The sequence below is a fragment of the Phascolarctos cinereus genome, unplaced genomic scaffold (assembly GCF_003287225.1).
Source record: "Phascolarctos cinereus isolate Bilbo 61053 unplaced genomic scaffold, phaCin_HiC Scaffold_7;HRSCAF=346, whole genome shotgun sequence".
Lineage (NCBI taxonomy): Eukaryota > Metazoa > Chordata > Mammalia > Diprotodontia > Phascolarctidae > Phascolarctos > Phascolarctos cinereus.
The window spans coordinates 143,001,126-143,023,819 of NW_027556180.1; the positions used below are offsets into that span (position 1 = coordinate 143,001,126).

A 22,694-nucleotide genomic window follows, 5' to 3' on the forward strand; every position below is an offset into this window, starting at 1 on the left:
TCCCTCCTGCCTGGAAAAGGCATTTGTTTTCTCTAACATATGTCACCTGCTAGGAAAAGGCTCTCAACTGTACTGGCTGTGACACTGAGGGATTGTTTATCACTGATTTTCTATTATAAACTCTGGAGGAATTGGCTACTATTGTCCACCCCCCACCCCACCCGGCTGTTAACAATGGCAAAGCAAGTAGGAGGCATTCACTAAGGTGCATTATCTAAAGAAAGTTGGGGGGGGAGGAAGAGTAGAGACACAGAGGTGAAAAAGACGTTGACACCTAGTGAAAGCAGCCCGGAGATTTATGCCACAAAGGGGATAATAATTAGATGTGTAATATAAATACAAGCTCAAGCCATAAGATATTGCTGGTAAACGAATGAAAAAAAAATGCATCTATTAAGCCCCTATTAATAATAATCTATGCACTAGGCTAGGTACTGGGGATACAAGTACAAAAGTGATAGTCACTGACCTTATGATTATATTTTAATAGGTGGAGAAAACAGGAATGGTGATCAGTGAAAGGAATTTTGTCTGAGGAATCATTGGAATGAGGAGTACAACCATAAGTAGTGATTGTCTTGTTCTTTCTAGAAGCAATGATAATATTGGTTTGATTACCATTGCAATGAGTGAGTGAACAAACAGGGCAGGGCAGATGAAAAGATGCCCCAGGCTAGAAGAATGGTATGTGGAAAATAGTCTAGGGTCAGCTGATACAATGGGTTAGGTGAATTTTCAGTCACTCAATAATTCACCAATAAAGACTACTCAACCTTAGTGGGTGCTATTCCAGGTGGGAGACTAGGTCAGTGTTAGGGTGGATGGCAAGATGTCTTAGGTAAGACAGAACATATAATGTTTATCAATAATAATATTGTTGGTAATTAGATAGAATACTCTTATTCTTTATCAATAGAAGACATACCATATAATATAGGTTTCAAATGCTGGCAAATGGGGGAAAATGATAAGCATGCAGGTTACAGTAGCACTGGGTAATTCCTGCATCCAAATACTGATTCATGAGTTTATGTATCTTCCTAGAAGTTCAGCTGGCTTAGTTAGGCATACAGGAGATGAATACCATGTTGTATTCCACATCAGGGCAATTTGGGGAATCCTATTTTTTTGTTGTTGTCATTTGTTTCTTAGAGCTACAGAAATGCATAGCAGAGACTGAGTACAACATTGTCATTGGAGAAATGCTCATTGCAGCCATGGATTGAATGCAAGTTGAACTATCAATCGTATACCTGATATAACCCATTCTTTCCTTGAGTTAGAACCATTAGAGAGTAGATACGATTTCTGTCCACCTCTACTACCTCAAATCAACTGGATATTCTTGTAGGAATAAGTGCTCCCAGATGTTCCAGCAGGTTTTGAGTTCTATCGTGGTGGTGCAATGGTCAAAAATTGTCATAAAAAGCTTTCTTCTTGTGTAAATAGTTTCAAAACTGAAAATTTTGGTAGGGAAGGAATGCATTTCCTTTGCCCTCTTCATCAAAGTAACTTACATTGTGATGTCAATCAGCATCATTTCTCTTCCCCTGGAAATTACATTTCTTGCATATTTAATTTTCTATGTACATGTTATCCTCCTGTCCCACTCCCCCCAAACATGTAAACTCCATAAGGTCAGGACTTGATTGTTTGGCTTTACCTCTCTAGTGACTATCACTAGCTACTATATAGTAAGCACTTAATAAGAGCTTTTTGAATTGAATTGAAACAAGAGAGCCAGAAACAATTTGAAATGGTTGTTGTACTGTTATAGCCTGAACTGATAATGCCCTATAAATAAATGTAGTTCCCTCCTGCAAATCTCCTGGTATGAGTGAAATAGCTCTCTGGATAGTGGCAGGAGAAGCTATATAAGCTACCCAGTGACAGGGAATGAAAAAAAAAATAGAAGACGCTTGGTGCCTCTTCCTCCCTTGCTAACTTATGATGGGTGTAGAGTGTGGAAGAATAGATGAAAAAGAGAGATTAAGTCAGACAGGGAGGTTTATATGTGAATATGTGAATCTTCTAATTGGGACTCTGCCATCACTAAATAGGTACCTTCAAATGAGCTAATATAGGTTTGCTTTTAAGAAAGGATATCTATAGTCACCCATTACAGGATGATGGAGGCACCCTCAACAGTAAAAGAGAAGTTGCAAAAAGAGGAAGGTTTGAGAAGAAAGAGAATGAATTGAATTTTTGGATCTATTGAATTTATAATGTCTACAGGACATCCATTTTGAGATGTGTAATAAGAAGTTGGAAATGTGAGTCTGGAGGTTAGGGCTCAATGCCTAAATTGGTCAGTGGGTCAGATAAATGAATGTGTGCAGCAAAGTGTTAGAAAGTAAGGCCAGGAAGGCTGTGTTATCAGGAAGGAACCTATTCTCACTGAGAGTCAAAAGATGAAGAAGTGGGAAAGGAAAGAATTTAAGATGAAAACAAATTTGTTACCTATGGAGCAGGCATTAGAAAGCATAATGGAAAGGATGGGTAGATTTAGAGTGGGACGGGGGATTGAGTGGGTTGTGAGGCATAAGAATAAGGGATTGGGCAATGGAGGGCAAAGATAGGATTTGAATAATGACAGCTAGAGTTCACAATCAAAATGATGGAGAGGTGGGAGTTTGTTAATAACTGAGGAATGAGTTCAGGTGGGCTTTCAATCTCCATGGGGCATTGGCCTTAGAGTCAAGTCATCTCAGTACCTTAGGCAGCTTAGATGAGGGGATAAGTGATGGGAACTTAAGGAATGGTGTTACTCCCCTTTGCCCAAAGCAGGAGACGATAAATAATTTGTCACATGTCCTATTATTTTCCATTACTGAGTGGCTGGGATTTTAAGCAGGAAAGGGAGCATGTCATAGTGGCTAGAATACTAGACTTGGAGCTAGGAAGATGGATTCAGGTTCTACTTTTGACACTTTTTGACTATGTGACCTTTGGCCAGTCATTGAAGCCCTTCTTGGTCCAGTCAGTTTTCTATAAGTTACTTGTGAGTTATTGATTTGAACTTCTCCATAATTTTGAAATCACAGACAGGTCTACCATACTTCCCTCCTCTGGCATCTCCCTAATGGCAAACACAGCAAAACTAAGCCAAAGCAAACTGATTGGAAAGTAGATAGACTCTGGCATGACCCCAAGCAGGATCACTTCCCTTCTTCCCTGGCACATGTGGCTTACGGTAGGTTTCCATGTGAAAAAAAAATAAAGTTGCTGAACAAACATCTGTAAAAATGCATTCTCCAACTACATAAAGATGAAAAGTCTCCATTGACCACTCTAGTCAGAATAGGGATAATGATTCACTCACCTTGAGGTAAATAAGTAGAATACTTCCATCTGTGGGTTTATGACCTCATTATTATTTCATATTCTCTCATAATACAGTGCATTAGTCAGAATTTAGCACTTATTTTTCCAGTTACTTCATTTGTTCTAATTTGATTTTGTTAACTACAATATAAGCTCTGCAGTGCAAGATTGTCATAAACTTTTCATGTATGGCTGCTGCTGTCCCAGCTTCTAAATCAGATTGTTAGAGACCATGCTTGTAAGGAGCATGGATGTTCAGCTTTGACCTTATTGGATCCCCGCATCATCATCTTCACCCCAGTCATTTTCTACTGTGCTACTGCTACTACTGTACCCCTTCCAATCTGGACCTCTTTATAGTCCTGCAAGGATCTAACATGCTATCCAACATAGAGTCTCTGCACTCTGTGAGTTCATACATCCTCTTCCTCTAGCCATTTATGCTCTCTGCTACTTTGCACACTTGACAGTTCTGGTTTGAAGAATTCTAATCAAATCAATGCTATCATTGCCCCTGGATGTCTATGATAAACTGTGCTATTTTTATATTCTCCATTTCTGTATCTCCTTGACCAGAGCTCCCATCCTTAGTCACTAATGATCTACACATATTATCTATTAGAATGTAAATTCCTTAATGTTAAGAACTATCTCATTTTCGTATTTGTATTCTCAACACTTAACACAGCTTTTGTCCCTATAAGCACTTAATAATTTATTTTTCAGTCATCCAACCATCCATCTATCCATCCATCCATCCATCCATCCATCCATCCATCCATCCATCCATCCATCCATCCATTCATTTATTCATTACTCTAAGGTGCCTGTAATGGGGTTAAGACACTTAATAGACATTAAGTGAATACTTGGAAATTGATTAACATAACATGCTGAGCCTCCCATACACAGTTCAGAGGATCAGACATGGATTAGAAATGCAGCACATAGCCAGCATTTTGTGAACCTTAAAAGCAAATGGGATCTAATTTATACTTTCCCTCTTCATAATCAACTGCAATAAGGGGGAAATCAGATTTCTCAAAGTAATATAAAGAATACATCTTGCCCAACAGGGATATGCTCAATGGGAATCTTACATTATAGAATTTGTGTAAAATTCATTCTGAGGTTTTCACTTCAGAAACATCTCTGGAAATATGCAATTATGTCTGTAGATGGCATCATTGCTCCAGATAGAAAACAGAGACAATTTAGTATATGAATAGATCTTATTTTCCCACACGACTCATCATTTTAAAGTGCCAACTAAGGTCTTAAGTATCCATGATTCCAGGTGTTTTTGTTTTTGTTTTTATTTTTTTAATAGCTGAATGAAGCAAAGAAAGTATTTTACAGGGAAAGTTAAAAAACAAACAAACAAAAAAGGAGAGTCAAAGGCAAAGAAGTTTGTTTCATATTAATTGTGCCAACATGATTTTAGTAGAGCTTTAAAACACGTACCTAAGGGGAAAATGCTTCAAGGTAATATAGCTCTGCAGACATCTGAAGCCTGGTATATAATTTCTTGGCATGTATAGCAATAAAAACATCCTACCTGCCCACCTTTCCTCCCACCACATTCTACTCACTCCCAACAAGCTTACTGAAAGTCCAGCACCTCCTTACTTTTTGATGAAATATCAGATGTGATGGGTTATTTATTTAGTTATGATTTCTTCTTTTTACTCTCTTTTGATAGTTAAGGTTTAACTTGTTCATGGGAGCTGGCTCTTTTGTTTTATTCTGTTAATTAGAATTACTCTGTCTATAGGACTAATCATCTAGGGCACTAACTTGATTGTCCTTTTATGTCTCTTTGTTACAGTTTTCTAAACCATTATGGTAACTTGCAGCTAAAAAAATAAGAGATATTTTTATTTCATGATGATGGAGATAAATGACTGCTATGGATAGCACATGTTCACTGAAAATTAGTAGCTGGTGGTCAGCATTATTTCACTAAGGCTAATAGTTGGAGTTTTGTACTTCACTTTTCATAGTAAGTTGCAGATGGTGGAGATGAACTTGAAAGCAAAAAAACATGTCATTTGCTCTTGAGAACAGTAAATACTTTATTTGTTCACTGTAGTGTATAAGAATGCCCAGTGGAAAGTTCAAAACATCAGCTGTGCCAGACAAACTTATAACTAGTCCTCTTGGGACAAACATTGCAGCAGTCTTTACTGACACAAATAAGAAAATCCCTTATCATATGTGTGGCCTTTATACTTGTTAAGGATAATGATTCAACAAATAAATAGCATAAGGAACATAGAAGTGGTAAAAGGAACAAAATTGAATAATTGGACTTTTTCACATTAATTTGATTATAGTTGGGAAAATGTTTTTAGATAAGAGTGTAGCCCATTTGTCTATTCAGGATAATTGAATTTTCTCTAATTATCCTTTTCAGTTCTAGGGGGACAAATCAACATATGCCAACACTGGAGACTTTGGGCTTCTATAGACCTATGGGGGACTCTTAGCAGTTTCTCTGAGATTGACTAGATTTCTGTACTCCCTCCATTGAGTTTTGCCAATTTTCATAGTAAATAATGAATGAATCTGGCCAGTTGTGGCATGGAGTATAATCTGCAAAAGACCTTGCCCTACTCATAAAAACACAGTCTCTTTTTTCACATGCAAAAGAGACATAACACCCTTTAATATGCTTTTAAATGATAACTTTGCTTATTGGCTGAGTATATGGTTGGTTCAAGCAGAGATTTGAGAAGCTATTGCCTCATGACCTTTGTGGTCATCAACTGCTTAGTTTCCTCTGCAAATTGGTAGTTGTGAATAGTTGAGCAGTATAACACAGGATTAAAAATGCTTCTCTATTCCTTGCATAAACTAATTTAGGGCTTCTCTCAGAAGGTTTATACTAGATTGACTTCCACCATCTACCAAAGTAAACCAAATATTTAGGTCATTATTCATGAATGTGATTTCTTTTAAAGTTATTGATCCAAATAAGAAAGTGAAGTTAGAAGTGGTCCCAAAATGCAGTGGTTCAACTTGGCTAAATTGGAGAGATTTGATTTCCTAAAACACTGCTGGCATTTCTTGCTCAAGAACCTCTGATAACTTTTTTCCCCTGAATTTAAAATAGAAACCAATGTATCGTTTTAAATGTTGAAAACTTGAATTAATTCTTAAAATTCTTAGAAAGCTTTTTTAAAATAAGAAACATGCTCCATTCTACATTCCTCCTTGAAAAGAAATAGAACATTGATTTGAAATTTCTTCTTAATCCTCCAATTTATTTTATTTTATTTTTGCTCACTCTCTTAACTGCACAGAAACTGACCACATAGCCCCTGCCCTGCCCCCCCAAAAATTCTACTGTTGAAATAAATATTTCTGAGTAGAATGTTAAATGTATTTTTTCTTCTTTATCTCACAGATGTTTTGTTTTCCATGTACATGGTTTCAGGCTAGAGTGGAATAAATTAAAGTTTTACCCCCAATGAGTACTTGAAATGCATTGGTTTTCAAGGTTTTCTTTCTAACTGTCTTTTCCTAACAGATAAACAGTGACTTGAATGCTGTTAAACAACTAAATACTATGAATGTCAACTTGTAGTTCTTAGCAGTACTATTGACTTCCAATATTGAAACATTTTGAAAATATGGATGACTCCATGTCATTGCTTTCCATATACTATTTGAGAATGTCATCTGCTAAACCCCAGCTTGATACTACAAGGTTAGAAGCATTATTCCCCTACCAATCTATAAAAAATATGTTTCTCCCAAGTTTCAATATGATGCCTTGTCAATAATGAGGCTTTCATCTGGTTGTCATGAATATTGTCATATTCTATTAATTCATTTCCATAAAATATTCATAAAATATCTCCAATGAGCAAAGCAGAGACAGATAAAGTGGAAGATATAATTTAAATGATTTAATACGTGTCTTCAAGGAACTTACAGGATTATTGGGGGAGCTAAGACATAGGCATATGAAACAATGAAATTAAAATACTGAATAGTATATTACAAAATGAATAATCCAGATGATATTATACATGAATTCAGAGGAATAAATTATCATTATGATTGATATTATGGTATAGTAGAAACAGCACTCTTTTTTTTTTTTAAATTCAGACAGCCAGCATTCAAATCCCAACTATGAGATTCGTGGCAAGTCACTTTACATATCTGTACCTTGGTTTTCTTCTCCATAGAAGAGGCAGTTAAATTATAGTAGGCAATGTCAAAAATATCTTCTGGTTCCAAATCTTGTGATCCCAACATAAAGTAGAATTGTTAACTTTAAGGAAGGAGTGATTGAACTGGGCCTTAAAGCATGGCTAGGTAGAGAGGAAGAAGAACAGTTCTAAACAAGATGCATAGCATTAACAAAGGTGAGAAAGTAGTGGGAAATGAATGTCACCTAATTTTATTACATTTGGGAGACAAGTTTGATTGAAGCAGAGAGTTCATTTAAGGCACTACAAAGAGATAAAGTTTCATCTGATAGAACAATGCAAATTATCTCTATAATATGGGAGTGAGATATGGCTATAGAGCCATATCTATAGCCACCCCCTCCTCCTTGCTGCATTGAACAGTGGGTATCAGAAGAGGATACAGTCACAAGGCATTACACAGGAAGAGCCTTGTTCAAGGTCAAGGTGGAAAGAAGATACCAGGCTGGCAGTAGTGACAAGCATGCATTCTCTGTGTTGTGCTAGATGAAGCCAGAAGCATTCAATGATTCCAACCATTGATCATTGATCAAACATTACATACTGGGGAAAGAATGATAATTCTTGTGTTCTAGTTTTCACTGGATCCCCTGTTTAGTGGCTCTGACTGAACCAAGACCCAAGATCATGAAAAAGAGTTTGTGTCTCCATCTAGTGACTAACTCTATTGGATATATTAGTTGAACCTCTGGTGGATTCTGTGCTATTCATATTTCCTTTCCTACTTTAACAGAAGATTTGCACACACACACACGCACACACACACACACACACACGTGCACACACATATACATATGCATGTATACATACACATATACACATATTATACACAGACACACACACACACACACACACACACACACACACACACACGTCTCTCCCCAAACCAAAGAAACCCCAGTACCCAATTCGACCCCTCATGAAGGTCACATCAGCATTCTCTCCATTAATCCTTCCTGAAATAGAGCACAAGGCTGCCCATATCTAACCTAGACTGGTTGGGAGCTAGGTTACATTTGTATTGATTGCTAAAGTATTTTGAACAGATTAGTACAGTATCTTATAATAAATGTAACACTTAAAATGAGAAAGAACTAAGATGAACTGATAAAGATTTTTATCTATTCTGTGTATATCTTGTATGTACCTAGTTATTTTCATGTTTGTCTCCCTTATAAGAATGTGAAGGCAGCTAGGTGGTGCAGCAGATAGAGTGCAGGACCAGAAGACAGGAGGATGTAAGTTCAAATCCAGCCTCAGATACTTACTAGCTGTGTGATCCTGGCTGAGTCTCTTCACCCTGTTTGCCTCAGTTCCTCAGCAGCAAAATGAGCTGGAGAAGGAAACGACAAACTTCTCCAGTGTCTTTACTAAGAAAACCTCAAACAGGGTCACAGCTAGTTGGACAAAACTGAAAATCACTCAACAAAAACATGATACAAGTATGCGAACTCCTTAAGAGCAGGGGCCATGTTTTTGGCCTTTGACTGTATCCTCAGTAACTGGTACCATGCCTAGCACATAATGAGGGCCAATTAATAAATGCTTGTTGACTAATTGACTATTTATTGTTATTATTACAGAAGATTTGTTGTAGGTATAATATTAGGCGGACAGGTGGCACTATAAATAGAGTGTTGCACTTAGGTCAGGAAGACCTCAATTTAAATCCTATTCCATTCACTTTGCTGCATGACTGTGGGTAAATCACTTAGCCTTTGCCTACTTCAGATTCCTTATTTATACAATAGGGATAGTTAATGACTTCTACCTCCCACAGATATTTTGAGATTAAATGACATAGCATGGATAAATTCCTTAGCAAACCTTAGAGAAGTATGTATCATAATGATGATAGTGATGATGAGGATAAGGATTAGGAATACTATTTTTGTAGCTTGGATTTGCAAGTCCAAAAGAGACAAAAAAAATTAATATAATAATAGCTAGCATTTTTATATCATTTTAAGTTTGCACACTGCTTTAGAAATATTATTTCATTTGAGGCTCACAACAACCCTGAGAGATAGGTGTTATTATTCACATTTTTCAAATGAGTGTACTGAGGTACTCAGAGGTTAAATGAGTTGCCCAGGGTCACATAGCTAATAAGTATCAAGGGGCAGTTTTGAACTCAGGTCATCTTATCTCGAAGTCCAACATTTTCCTCTGCTACACCTAGTTGATACTAAGGTTGTGTAGAGTAGCTAGACAAGAAAAATTCTACCACCAGATAAAGTGACAGCAAAGTAAGGGCAAACTTTCAGAGAAATTAAGAAGCTTTCTATACCTATCTCAAGGGATTGCTATGTGGAAGATGCTTTATAAACTGTAAATCATTATATAAATATGAATTATTCTGTTCATAATAATAAGGTTCGCTTTTTCTCCTTAAACTCTATTTTTTTAATGACATTTTGACAGAACCAAGGTTAAAAAGATAGAAAATTATCTGTTTAAAATGTACAATGTACTTTGTTTTTTAATTTTTTGGAGAGAGACAGAGACAGAGAGAGATAAAGAGAGAGAAAGTCATATTAATATCTGTCTCAGCCTCAGAAGTTTTCTGCAGACCACCAAAATCTTTGGAACTTGTTTCTTGATTCAGGCTAATAGTTTTCTTTTCTTTTTAGAAAATCTGTGTGAAGACTCTTTCAATAAATTAAATAGTTGGAGCTCCCACCTATCCCTTTTGCCAAGACAGCTCTTGAGTAAATTAATAATTCTCTTTTGTATCCCTGAAGTTACCTGATGGCCTAAAGGAATCATCTATTAACATTTGTAGGCAGTTCATTAGCATTTCAAAGAAATGTCCAATTAGATTAAGGCAAACTGAATAAAAGCTTTTGGTCAGAGGAGAGCTAAAAGGAATGAAAAGGTAAGAGTATGACTTTTGTTAGTATTAATTAGGGTAATATTAATAAAAATGGAACTCAAATTAAACTATGATCTCATTTATGTAGTTATTCCCTTTAATGAGGCATTCATGGATACCAATGAATCTTACATAACTTTTCCAAAAGATATAAATATGAACATAGTAGCTTATATCACGTAGGATATTTTTGTTGGTTGTTCAGTATTTCTAGATACATTGTTTCATATGATCTTCACAACAAATCAAAGTTGGGTACATAAGTCATTATCATATTTTTACAAATGGGGAACCTCAGAAGGAGGGAAATTAATTTTTGAGTTGCCAAGACTGACACAGCAATGTATTTGAAAGACCCTGGGTGGTACCTAGCTTCTCCTGTTGTCATCATTAATTCAATGTCCTTTCACTTCTTGGAATTATCTTCCTTTTTTCCTAGAAGAAATTCTTTGAAACAATAATGATAATGTTATCAAATTTAAGATTCCAGGGTGAGCTGTAGATTTAAAATTATCAATTAAAAAAAATGTGGTGGCCACAACCAAATATAACACAGTTATAAAGGTATAACTAATACATGGTATAGACAAAATATTGTTTTAATATAACCTAAAATTAATTATGCAAGCTTATTCTTCGAAGCAGTGTTAGCGTTATTGAGTCATATTCAGTTTGTGGTTAGTTCTGAGCTGAATTCTTAAGAAGATAATGCAATCAAAGTCTTGGGTGAAAAAGAAAATGGTGTGTGCTTGTCATTTTCCACAATGCTTAACTATGCCATGTGTAATTAGGTGCCTAATAAATGCCTTTTGATGATACTAAAGAATGCAGGCTCAGAGCATACTGAAAGAGAATGGAAAAGAAGGAGAGGGAAAAAGAAGCAATTCAGTAACAATGGACTAAAAATATAAGGAACTAGGAAGAAAATCAAGAATGCATACTTTAAAATCAGAAAGACTAAGGAGATTGAAGTCCCTAAATGTGAGGCTAGATTTTTAACATGGAATAGTTATTTCTAAGAGGCTCAATCTTCACCTCTAGTTTATGCTAATACTTTTCATTTTTGATTCTACCTATATTTTCGAGGACTCTATCTTTCTGTGATGCATCTAGTCTGTGATACATTTCTCATGTTTTCACATCCTTCATTCTGGCTTTTCCAGAGTAGTGTACAGTCCTGTCCCTAATGGAAGCAATGCTTTATTTTTCATTGATGATGCTAACATTATCAAATTTCAAGTTGAGTAAAATTAGAAATAACTGAAATCAAAGAAGTGCCTCATCATTTTTTTTTCTACCAGATTACCATATAAGAACCCCTCAAAGTACAAAGTTATTTTTTGTTACCTCCTCAGGAGCTCAAGATCATATTATGCTAATTAACAAAACAGGCAAAGGGTGAAAGAAATGCATTAAAATCCAATAAGACATTCTGTGGGAAAAGAATGTGATCTTCAAAGTTGCAAAGCTGTCTTCCCAATGTCTCAAACCCACATCTTACCTATAACTTAGCTCACTGTCATCATTTGCTCCATAGTTCTTCAGAGCATTAAAAAAAATATATATCTCAGGGAAAAAATGACATACTGATTCCAATACTTACCAATCACTCTAAATAATGACTATTTTTAGATACTGAATATCAGTGTCTGAATTAGTAACATAACTAAAGATCTTCTCTAATGTTTTAATCAGAAATTCTTACAAAAAGTGGAGTGGTTTGAGATGATCTAGTATACTTGTCATATAAGGACTTCCTTCTCAACAAATAACCACTTTTCCATTCAGTAGTTTAGCTTCCATTTTTCTTCCATTTTCATTTTTCCCTTCCAATTTATAAACTATTCCTGTTTGTGAAATATAACATGAGAATAAATGCTAACATTGTTCCTTAGTTAAAGATATGAATTTAATGTTTGTTCCAGTGTGAGTTCCTTTCAAATCAAATATCCAAAATTTTATGGTTTGAAAGACTAATACTATATTAGGATGTTTATCTATGGTTATCGTGTTTAGTTATTTTCTTCAGTTCTGTGCATTATAGTTTAATAAAAAAAATACAACACTGATAAGTTATAAAGTATCCAGAGGATTTTTTTGGAGGAATTGAGCATATTTTTAGCCCAGAAAAGTAAAAATGATAGCTATTTTTAAGTTTTAAATTGTTTTTTAAATATTCAAAGGGCTGTACTATAAAAAAGGAATAAAATTTCTCTTTTTGGCTACAGAGGGACTAATTGAAAGCAATGAATAGAAATTTAAAGAGAAAAAATAATAAGATAGATTCAGGAAAAGTTTCCTGACAGTTGGAGCTATGCAAAAGTGCAATGGATTTCTTGAGAGATGGTGGCTTCCACTTCCTTGGAAGTCTTCACATAGATAGAGACTAGATAACCACTTGTCATAAATTTCTCTTCATTTATGAATTAAATTAGATGGCGGCAACCATCCCTTCTAACTCTCAAAACTTAGCACTTGTAGACAAATACACACACACACACACACACACACATGCACACACACGTACATATCCACACTTCTACCATGAAGAGGCATTGCTGGCCACATGCTAATCTTGTTTAACAATAAGGTATAGACACTAAAAATAACACATTCACCAAAGGATATGTATTCTACCAAACACCAAAGAATGCTCTAGGGCACAGGTGTCAAAAACACGACCTCATCCACTACATATGGCCAACAGCACTCTCAAGCACAGAAGGAACTAGATTATATGTAATTGGGAAATGTCGAACAAAATAAATAAAAACATAGCTAATGTTAACATGTGGTTTTCAAAGTCAATATGTAGCCTGCAGGGATTCTTAAATACTGTTTAGTGGCCTCTCTTTCTATTTGAATTTAAAAACCACTGCTCTGGGGAAAAGCCAAGTTCTCTATAATTTTCATTTCTGTCCCCTCACTCCCACTTTTTGGATGATATTGTTTCTCTCTTTAGTACAGGAATATAGTCTGTGTGAATTAGTACAAATAGATTTCTTGCCTTATCCCTAGGCCCACAAGGAAAACTGCTCCCTCTTCATTTCATGCTTGGTTTCAAGGACGGATAACAAAGAAAATCTAAGCATGACCAAATTACACAGTTCCTTTACTTATATCCACAATTTTTAAAAAATATATATATTTAGACAATTGCCATGGAAATTGTGTGCCCAAGGCTTTTCTCAGACCCAGGCAAACTTTAAGCAGTCTAGGCAAATCCAAAATTCAAGAATTCTAAGAACACAGGGCCTTAGCATCATTTACTTCTAATAAGAGTTAGCAAGTAGGGGCAGGTAGGTGGCCCAGCGATTAGAGCACTGGCCTTGGAGTCAGGAGGACCTGAGTTCAAATCTGGCCTCAAACCAAACACTTGACACTTACTAGCAATGTGACCTTGGGCAAGTCACTTAACCCTAATTGCCTAAAAAGGAAAAAAAAAAAAACAAAAGAGTTAGCAAGTAAACCAGTGTTGTCAATGGTCTAGAAGGTAAAGATCCATTCAATGGAGGGAATTAAGGATCCTGGACAATCATTCCTCTACTGGCTGTTTCTTCTAACTCACTATTCTGTAGGTGGCTATTGGCTTATAATCAGGAGTATGCTGGTAAATGTTTAATAACCAGCTCTTTTGGGAAAAAATGAATCCACACCACACTTTAAAGTTTAATCAAAATCATTAGCATTTTCTCTATCAATTTCTAAAATCTATAATTAACAAAATCATATTTCTGAGGTATAAGTGCTAACTGTGAACATTTAATAATCAGCTCTCAATAGCTTGTATGACTTGGTTCCAACACACCATTTATATAATCTGGCCCTCCTATTGTGTCCTGATGTGGTTGCTCCTTGGTTGAATTATACTGGACTCTGACTGTTCCTCTTGGCTTGTTCATTATTGGGTAGAATAGATTAAAAGATACGCCTCTGTAAGTGTAGGGAAGAACTTGCAAGTTCTCCCATTTCTCACTTTTTTGTTTGAACTCTTCTTTTCTCACATTTGCCAAATTACCACCATCTACTTTATTTTTGGCCCCTGGCTAATCTCCCTTTTTTCTGTTCTAGCACCTCATTCTAGAAGCTTTATTAGTGAAGTGATCCATGGCTTTTCCCCTCCTTTTCCTCCAGTGGAAGAGGGCAGATTGAGTAGAGTATTACGTATTCATATTTATGAGAGGTAGTAGAGTAAAGAGTCAGTCATGGAGTAAAGAAAACTTGGTTTCAAGTCCTAACTCAAATTCATACTAGTTTGCTACCATGGCCAGGGCATTTAACCTTTCAGTAATAGATCTGCATAAAATACAGATTATATGTGATGACCCAGAATTCCATGCCACAGAAAACTCTATAAAGCTCTAAAGAGCAGTTTTTTTAAAAATTGCACTGATAATTTTATAGATAATATGTGTGCATACATAAATATACATGTGTATATAGATATAGATATAGATGTACACATACATAAATATACATGTGTATATATATATAGATATAGATGTACACATATAGATACACAGAGACAGCAGACAGACAGACACACACACACACACACACACACACACACACACACACACACCAGAGAGAGACAGAGACAGGGGTGTGTGCAGTGGTGAGATCTGTTAAATTTCATATTCTTCACAAGGAGTTGTCTTGTATAAAATTACTCTTTTGTAATTAAAAGAACCCATTGGTGTTCTTAAGTAATGAGTGAAGACATATGGTATGAAAGTTAAATTAATGTATACTTAGGGTTATAATTTTAAATATTCTGTAGCTGATATTTTAATCTATTTTAGCTTCTTTTCTACTTTATCTTTCCGTACATCTTTGACCTAGTAATCTAAATTTGCTTTTTGTAATATTCTTTGTTTTAGGCATGAATGGTTGAACACATTTGCATTTCAAGAGCAAACATTATTGATTCAAACCCTACTGACTTCCATATCTTCTATCTTCATTGTTTTGAATAAGTTTGAATAAGTCAAAGCAATTCTAGAAATGATCTATGTTGGTATTCAAGGTCATTCAAAATGTTTATTTACTAAGGATAATGTGATTGTAATTAACTACATGTGACAGACAAAAAAAACTCCAGGAATTGGTAGGTTTTTCTCTTATCCCTTTGGCTCTTTCCAGTTTTACATATCTTTTCAGAAGTAGGGATTTTTGACACAGGGAAGATAAGTGAATTTCCATGTCTCATTAGAAAAAAAAATTGTTGAATGAGGTTCTGCTAAATATTTTTGATGGTTCGAATCAGTATACATGATACTACATATAAGATTCATCTATTCACAAAAATAACATTCAGGTTCAGTTTTTAAAAAAGATGACTTTTTAATTGGTTAGGCTCATATGCTCATCGCTTAGAATACTGTCAGTGCCAGTCATAAAGCAAAGTTCTGATTGACTGTGGAGGTCAAGATCTCCTCTTTGCTCATTAAGGAATATCTTCATACAGAGACCCTTAACTTAATGAAGCAGATTCTCTTGGTGCTTTAGCTACACTGTGGAATTGTGTTAGAAGCTTTTGAAGCTTCATTAACTCTTTCAGGCCATGAGGGTACCATTTAGCAAAAATCTGCTTCAGTGACCTGAAGGGTACCCTAGTCTGCTGCTGGTTCCTTCACAACACTCCTTAACTTTGACATATCACCTAACATTGCATTTTAGTGTAAGGTCGGAACATTTCCTTTGATATTTCTTTCCATAACAACCTGCTTGACATATAGCAGTTCATTAGATTTAGTTCATATCCATGAAACTAGGCTATTGGGTTATATTCCACAGTAGTAGCTTTAGATACCTCAAGGATATTTGTTCTGAGCTGTGATAAATCTGTGACTGATTTTCCTGGGGCTAGACCAGGATTATGTCTGAGGTTGGAGAGGCGGTATCTCTAAAAACCAATATCAGGTGGTCATCTTACTATCTTTCTTCTTACTTTTCTATGTTCATATTATATTCAACAGTAGAATGAAGTTCCTTGAGGAGGACTATTTTTTTCTTTTTTTTTCTTTTTTATTGTCTTTGCATTTGGAGGTTTAGCACATAAACTGAGTTGAATTAGGATGGAATATGTCAGTCATATCAGACAAATTCTTGGGCTCTTGTGGTCTAACTTGAGGTACATTTCCTGCTGATTAAATCCTCTAATCAAGGTAGAATTCATTGCTTAAGCAAATGAATAATTAGCTTTTAGGAAGCAAGTACAAATGAAGCATAGTTCATGAGTTTGCTAATTATTTTTCTCTGCTGCAGACATTAGCTAGCATAGGAAGTGTAACTAGAAAGTAATGGGACTTATTTAAAACACCCTTCATGAAATCAATTTTAGAGGCATGCATTGTGTTCAAAGAGAGCTTTCAGTCTATTCAGAAATGGCTTGTCTGTATTCCTGATTTCCCTCTACTTGATGTTTTAGCTATAAGTATTTTTTTTTAGTTGGCCTTGCTCCATGATTGGCAAGGAAAGGTAAAGTTAATTAAGCTATTTTCATAAAGGTGATTTGCGTGAGTATGGTATCAATAATCACTAGAAACTTAGAATAGCTATGTTTCCAATAATCCCTCCCATACTTATTATGATGAATTAAATGTCAACTGTTTTCACATATTTAATCTATGTAGCTCTTTAAGGTTTATATGCTTTTAATTCACCACAGATCTGTGATAGGTAGTATAAATAATAATTTACAGATAAGTTAACTGAAGCTCAAAGAAATTTAGAGACTTGAGCAGTATCATATAGCTAATCCTTGTTGAAGTAGGGATTTAAATAGTTCTCATGACTCCTAAGTAAGTGTTCTTTGCATTAAACTAAGATGAATCTTAATATCATTATTAAATTTATATCTAATTGTATGAATCTTCATTTGTGTTTTCTATTAGATGTTTTGTGATACTATAATTCCATTCAGCTTCCTTTAATTAATAGTGGGAGTGTTTTGTTACATATTTCTTTGACTTTAGGCCTAGGTCTCTTTCTTTCTTTTTTTTCTTTTTGGTGAGGCAATCGGGGTTAAATGACTTGCCCAGGGTCACACAGCTAGTAAAGGTCAAGTATCTGAGGCCAGATTTGAACTCAGGTCCTCCTGACTTCAAAGCCAGAGCTCTATCCGCTGCACCATCTAGCTGCCCCCTGCCTAGGTCTCTTTCTTTGATTTTATTACTGTCATTTTTTATTGTTTCAGTATTTAATCTATATTTATTTATTCTCTTGTTTTATTCTTCTACATCTCTCCCTGACCACTTCACTAGACAATAAGCTACTAAAAGACCATATCTTATTCAATATTATATCCCTGGTATTCATCATAATATCTTGTACATAATTGGCACTTGTTGACTTGGTATAATTTCTCATACTTGATAATATTTTGATAAAGTACAGATTGCTATGTCAAAGTAAACACTAAATATTTTTTTAAAGTTTTAAAAAGGAGACATAGGATTAGATTACAGCAAAATTAATCTAATTTATCTAAACAACTTTTAACCCTGAATAGCAGGAATTTTTCAAAAGCAAAGACAATGCATATAATTATCATTTCCTAGAAAAGTTTAACCAGTGCAAATACTTGTTGCAGTGAAATGGTTAAAAAGATTCATTGTCACTATATTATAGAGATAGATGATGGAAGACTGTTGTGAGAACTGTATCATTGGAGGCAGAGACAAGATAGAAGAGTAAAGGTAGGGGCTCATCTGAGCTTTCCCCCAAACCTCTCCAGATACCTTTTAAAAAATGACTCTATACAAATTCTAGAGCAGCAGAACCCACAAAAAGATGGAGTGAAACAAATTTCCAGCCCAAGACAACTTGGAAGGTCAGTACTAATGTCTGTTGCACAAGGGTGAGAGAGGAGTGCAGTCGAGCCCAGGTCATTCCAGCACAGCCCTGGCCCCAGCAAGCCAAGAGCAGGCCTTGGGAGTGACTAAATCAGCAGTAGAAGCAGCAGAGGCTGCTTCCGGATCTCTCAGACCCCAGATAGTAAGGGAGTCAAACAGCTGCTCAGAAGGAGATTGCAGGAGTCTTTTTGCTAGCACTAAGGGAGGACTCTGTTGCTTTCCCTGCCCTCAAATCTGGGTCACAGTCCTGGGTGGCAGTCCCAGGGTGAGGAGGAATACTAATATATAATAGAGCTTGTGGCCATGGTGGGGGCAAGACTCTCTTGACAGTTCCAGGGCAGAAAAGAGTGCTCGTGGTCACTCACAGACCAGAGCACAGGCTAGGAGAACAGTAAACACTCCTCTCCTTTGATCACACCACCTTGGGAGAATTGAAAACTTACAGGACCTTAGAAGTATCTCTGAAAACAGCTGCACAAAACCTTCAAAGCTTGGGATAGCACTTCCTCTACTCTGGAAGCAGAGCCCTACTTTAACAAAGAGTTAAAAGTCGAGTGAGCAAATAATGGAAAAATACTCTGACTATAGAAAGTTACTATGGTGACAAGGAAGATCAAAACACACATTCAGAAGAATACAGCAAAGTCAAAACTCCCACATCCAAAGCCTCCAACAAAAGTATGAATTGGTCTCAGGCTGTGGAAGAGCTCAAAAAGGATCTTGAAAATCAAATAAGAGGGGTAGAGGAAAATCTGAGAAGAGAAATGAGGGTGATGTAAGAAAATCATGGCAAACAAGTGAATAGCTTGGTAAAGCAGACAGACAGACAGACAGACACACACACACACACACACACACACACACACACACACAAATACTAAAGAAAATAATGCCTTAAAAAACAGACTAGGTCAGGTAGTAAAAGAGATCCAAAAAGCCAATGAGAAGAATTCCTTAAAAAGCAGAATTGGTCAAATAAAAAAGGAGATCCAAAAACTCGCTGAAGAAAATAATTCCTTAAAAATTAGAATAGAGGAAATGGAAGCTAGTGGCTTTATGACAAAGCAAGAGAACAATAAAACAAAACCAAAAGAATGAAAAAATAGAAGACACAGTGAAATATTTCGTTGAAAAAACAACTTACCTGGAAAATGGATCCAGGAGAGATAATTTAAAAATTATTGGACTACCTGAAAGCCATAATCAAAAAGAAAGAGCTTAGACATGATCTTTCAGAAATTATCTAGAACCAGAGGATAAATTAGAAGTTGAAAGAATCCCCCAATCACCTCCTGAAAGAGATCTCAAAATGAAAACAGCCAGGAATATTATAGCCAAATTCCAGAGCTCCCAGGTCAAGGAGAAAATAATGCAAGCAGCCAGAAAGAGACAAAGTATTATAGAGCCTCAGTCAGGAAAACACAAGATTTATTAGCTTTTACATTAAAGGATTGGGAGGGCTTAGAATATAAAGGAGCTAGGATTACAACCAAGAATCACCTACCCAGCAAAACTATGGGGGAAAAATAGACATTTAATGAGATAGAGGACTTTCAAGCATTCTTTGAGAAAAAAGGTTAGAGCTGAATAGAAAATTTGATTTTCAAAAACAATATTCAAGAGAAGCACAAAAAAGTAAACAGAAAAGGGAAATCATATGTGACCTAATAAGGTTAAACTGTTTGTATTGCTACATGGGAAGATAATATTTATGACTCATAAGACCCTTCTCATTATTAGAGTAGTTAGAAGGAGTACACATAGACAAAGGACACAGGTACAAGTTGAATAGGAAAAGATGATATTTAAAAAACAAAATTCAGGGGTGAGAGAGGAAGGCACTGGGAGAAAGAGGAAGGGAAAGGTATAATGGAGTAAATTATCTCACATAAAAGAGGCAAGAAAAAGCTTTTATAGTAGAGGGGAAGATGGAGGAGGTGAGAAGGAGTTAGTGAACCTTAATCTCATCAGAACTGGCTCAAAGAGGGAATAATATACACACTAAATTGAGTATAGAAATCTATCTTACCTTACAGGAAAGATGGAGGGGAAGGGGATCAAAGAAGGGGGGAGATGATAGAAGGGAAGGCAGATTGGTGGACAGGGTAGTTAAAGGAAAAACACATTTGAGTAGGGACAGGATGAAAAGACAGAGAGAATAGAATAAACAGGGGGAGAGTGGATAAGATAGAGGAAAATACAGTTAGCAGTAATAACAGTGAAAAAAAATGAAGCATGTTTCTCTGATAAAGACCTCATTTCTCAAACATATAGAGAACTGAGTCAAATTTATAAAAACAAGAGCCATTCCCCAACTGATAAATGATCAAATGATCTGAACAGTTTTCAGATGAAGTAATTAAAACTATCTATAGCCTTAGGAAAAAATACTCTATTGATTGGAGAAATGCAAATTAAAACAGTTCTGAGGTACTACCTCGTACCTATTAAATCAGCTAATAGGATAGAAAAGGTAAATGACAAATGTTGGAGGGGATGTGGGGAAAAAATGAGACATTAAGACACTGTTGGTGAAATTGTGAACTGATTCAACCATTCTTTAGAGCAATTTGGAGCTATGCCAAAGGGCTATAAAACCATGAATACCATTTGACCTAGCAATACCACTACTAGGTCTGTGTCCTAAAAGAGATAAGAAAACAAAAAAGGAAAATGACCTATATCTACAAAAATGTTTATAGGAGCTCTTTTCTGGGGCAAAGAATTAGAAATTGAGGGGATGCTCATCAATTAGGGAATGGCTGAACAAGTTGTGGTATGTGATTACAATGGAATACTATTGATACAAAATATAATGGAATGCTTATGATACTATAAGAAATGATGAGCAGGATACTTTCAGACAAAACTTGGAAAAAATTGCATGGGCTGATGCAAAGTGAAACATACTGTGTACAAAGTAATAGCAATATTGGAAGATGATCAGATGATACAATGATCCAAGAGAAATCTGAAGGACTTATGATGAAGAATGCTATCCATCCCCAGACAAAAAACTGATGATGTCTGAATACAGATTGAAGCATTCTTTTTTTTAACTTTGTTTTTTCTTGAATTTGTTTTGTCTATATTTTCTTTTCCAACATGACTATTATGGATATGTTTTACATTACTACACATGTATGACTTATATCAAATTGCTTGCCTTCTCAGTTTGGGAGTGGGGGTGGGGTTAGAGGAAGGGAGAGAATTTGGAACTCAAAGTTTTAAAAATAAATGTTAAAAATTGTTTTTACACGTAACTGGGGGAAAATAAAATACTAAATTAAAGAAGTGCTTTGAATCTGATGCAGTTGTTTATATCTTTCTGTAAATCTTCCATAGAGAATCTACCCTCTGTACTGGAAATTTTTCTCATATTATTTTAACATTTCATGAATATCAGTTAGTTCTTATGCTACCTTATGATATCATAGCTCCCTCAATATGACTACCTATGTTCTTTTCTGGTAATACTTATCTTTACTGATAGGTTTTGTTATACTTCCTACATACTAGTCATCCTAAGTGATACGTTACAATGTCTTAAAATAATTTATGTTTTTTATGTTACCCTCAAATTTTATTCTTATGAGGAAGTGATGTTCTCATAACTTCACCAGAAGACTATAGATGTCAAAAAAACCCCCTGCTGATTGGTGATTTTTTTTTAAACACCATTTACCTCACAACAGAAAGTTGAGAAAAGAAGTTGAGAAAGTTGAGAGAAGTTGAGAAAAAATTAGCCTTCAGAGTTTGGTGTGAGATATTGCTGAATGATATCATATTGTAGATGAAAATGAGGAAAGAGTAGACAGATGTGAAATAGATCACACCTCCAGATACTTTGATAGTGTTGTATTCCCATTGGCAACAACTAGAGCTTTGTGAGGAAGGGTCAATATTTTAAGAGGAGATACAACTAGCAGGCAACCAGATGGCACAGTGGATAGAGCTCTGGCCTTGGAGTCAAGAGAACTCAGGTTCAAATCCGGCCTTAGACAATTGACACTAGCTGTGTGACCCTGGGCAAGTCACTTAACCCTGATTGCCACACCAAAAAAACCCAAAAACAAAAAGAAGATATGCCTAGGAAGAACAGCCCAGCATCACCAAACATCTATAGAAGAAATCTGTTGGAGGTAGCAAGTATATAAGTATTCAGGGATTGATTCTCAGGTTACAGAGTTCCAAATAATGCACATGGACTACAGATAGTACTTTCACAAAAAAATGAAATGAGAGAACCCCCAAAAAGATATGGTCTGGTACTGGTTCTAATTTAATAGTATTTCAGAGGCAAATTTCTTTTTGACTAAACCTAATGACATGTGTATAAATGCTTTTTCAATGTTTAATGCAATGAAAAATACTTGATAAATGTGCTGTAGGCTATATCTAAATGAGGTAATTTAT

General features: G+C 35.6%; 1 protein-coding gene across 1 annotated transcript in view; it reads left to right on the forward strand.

Annotated features, from left to right (window-relative positions):
• GPC5 (glypican 5) overlaps positions 1-22,694 on the forward strand; it is a 580,550-nt gene that overhangs the window by 166,419 nt on the left and 391,437 nt on the right. The gene's annotated exons all lie outside the window — the stretch shown is intronic.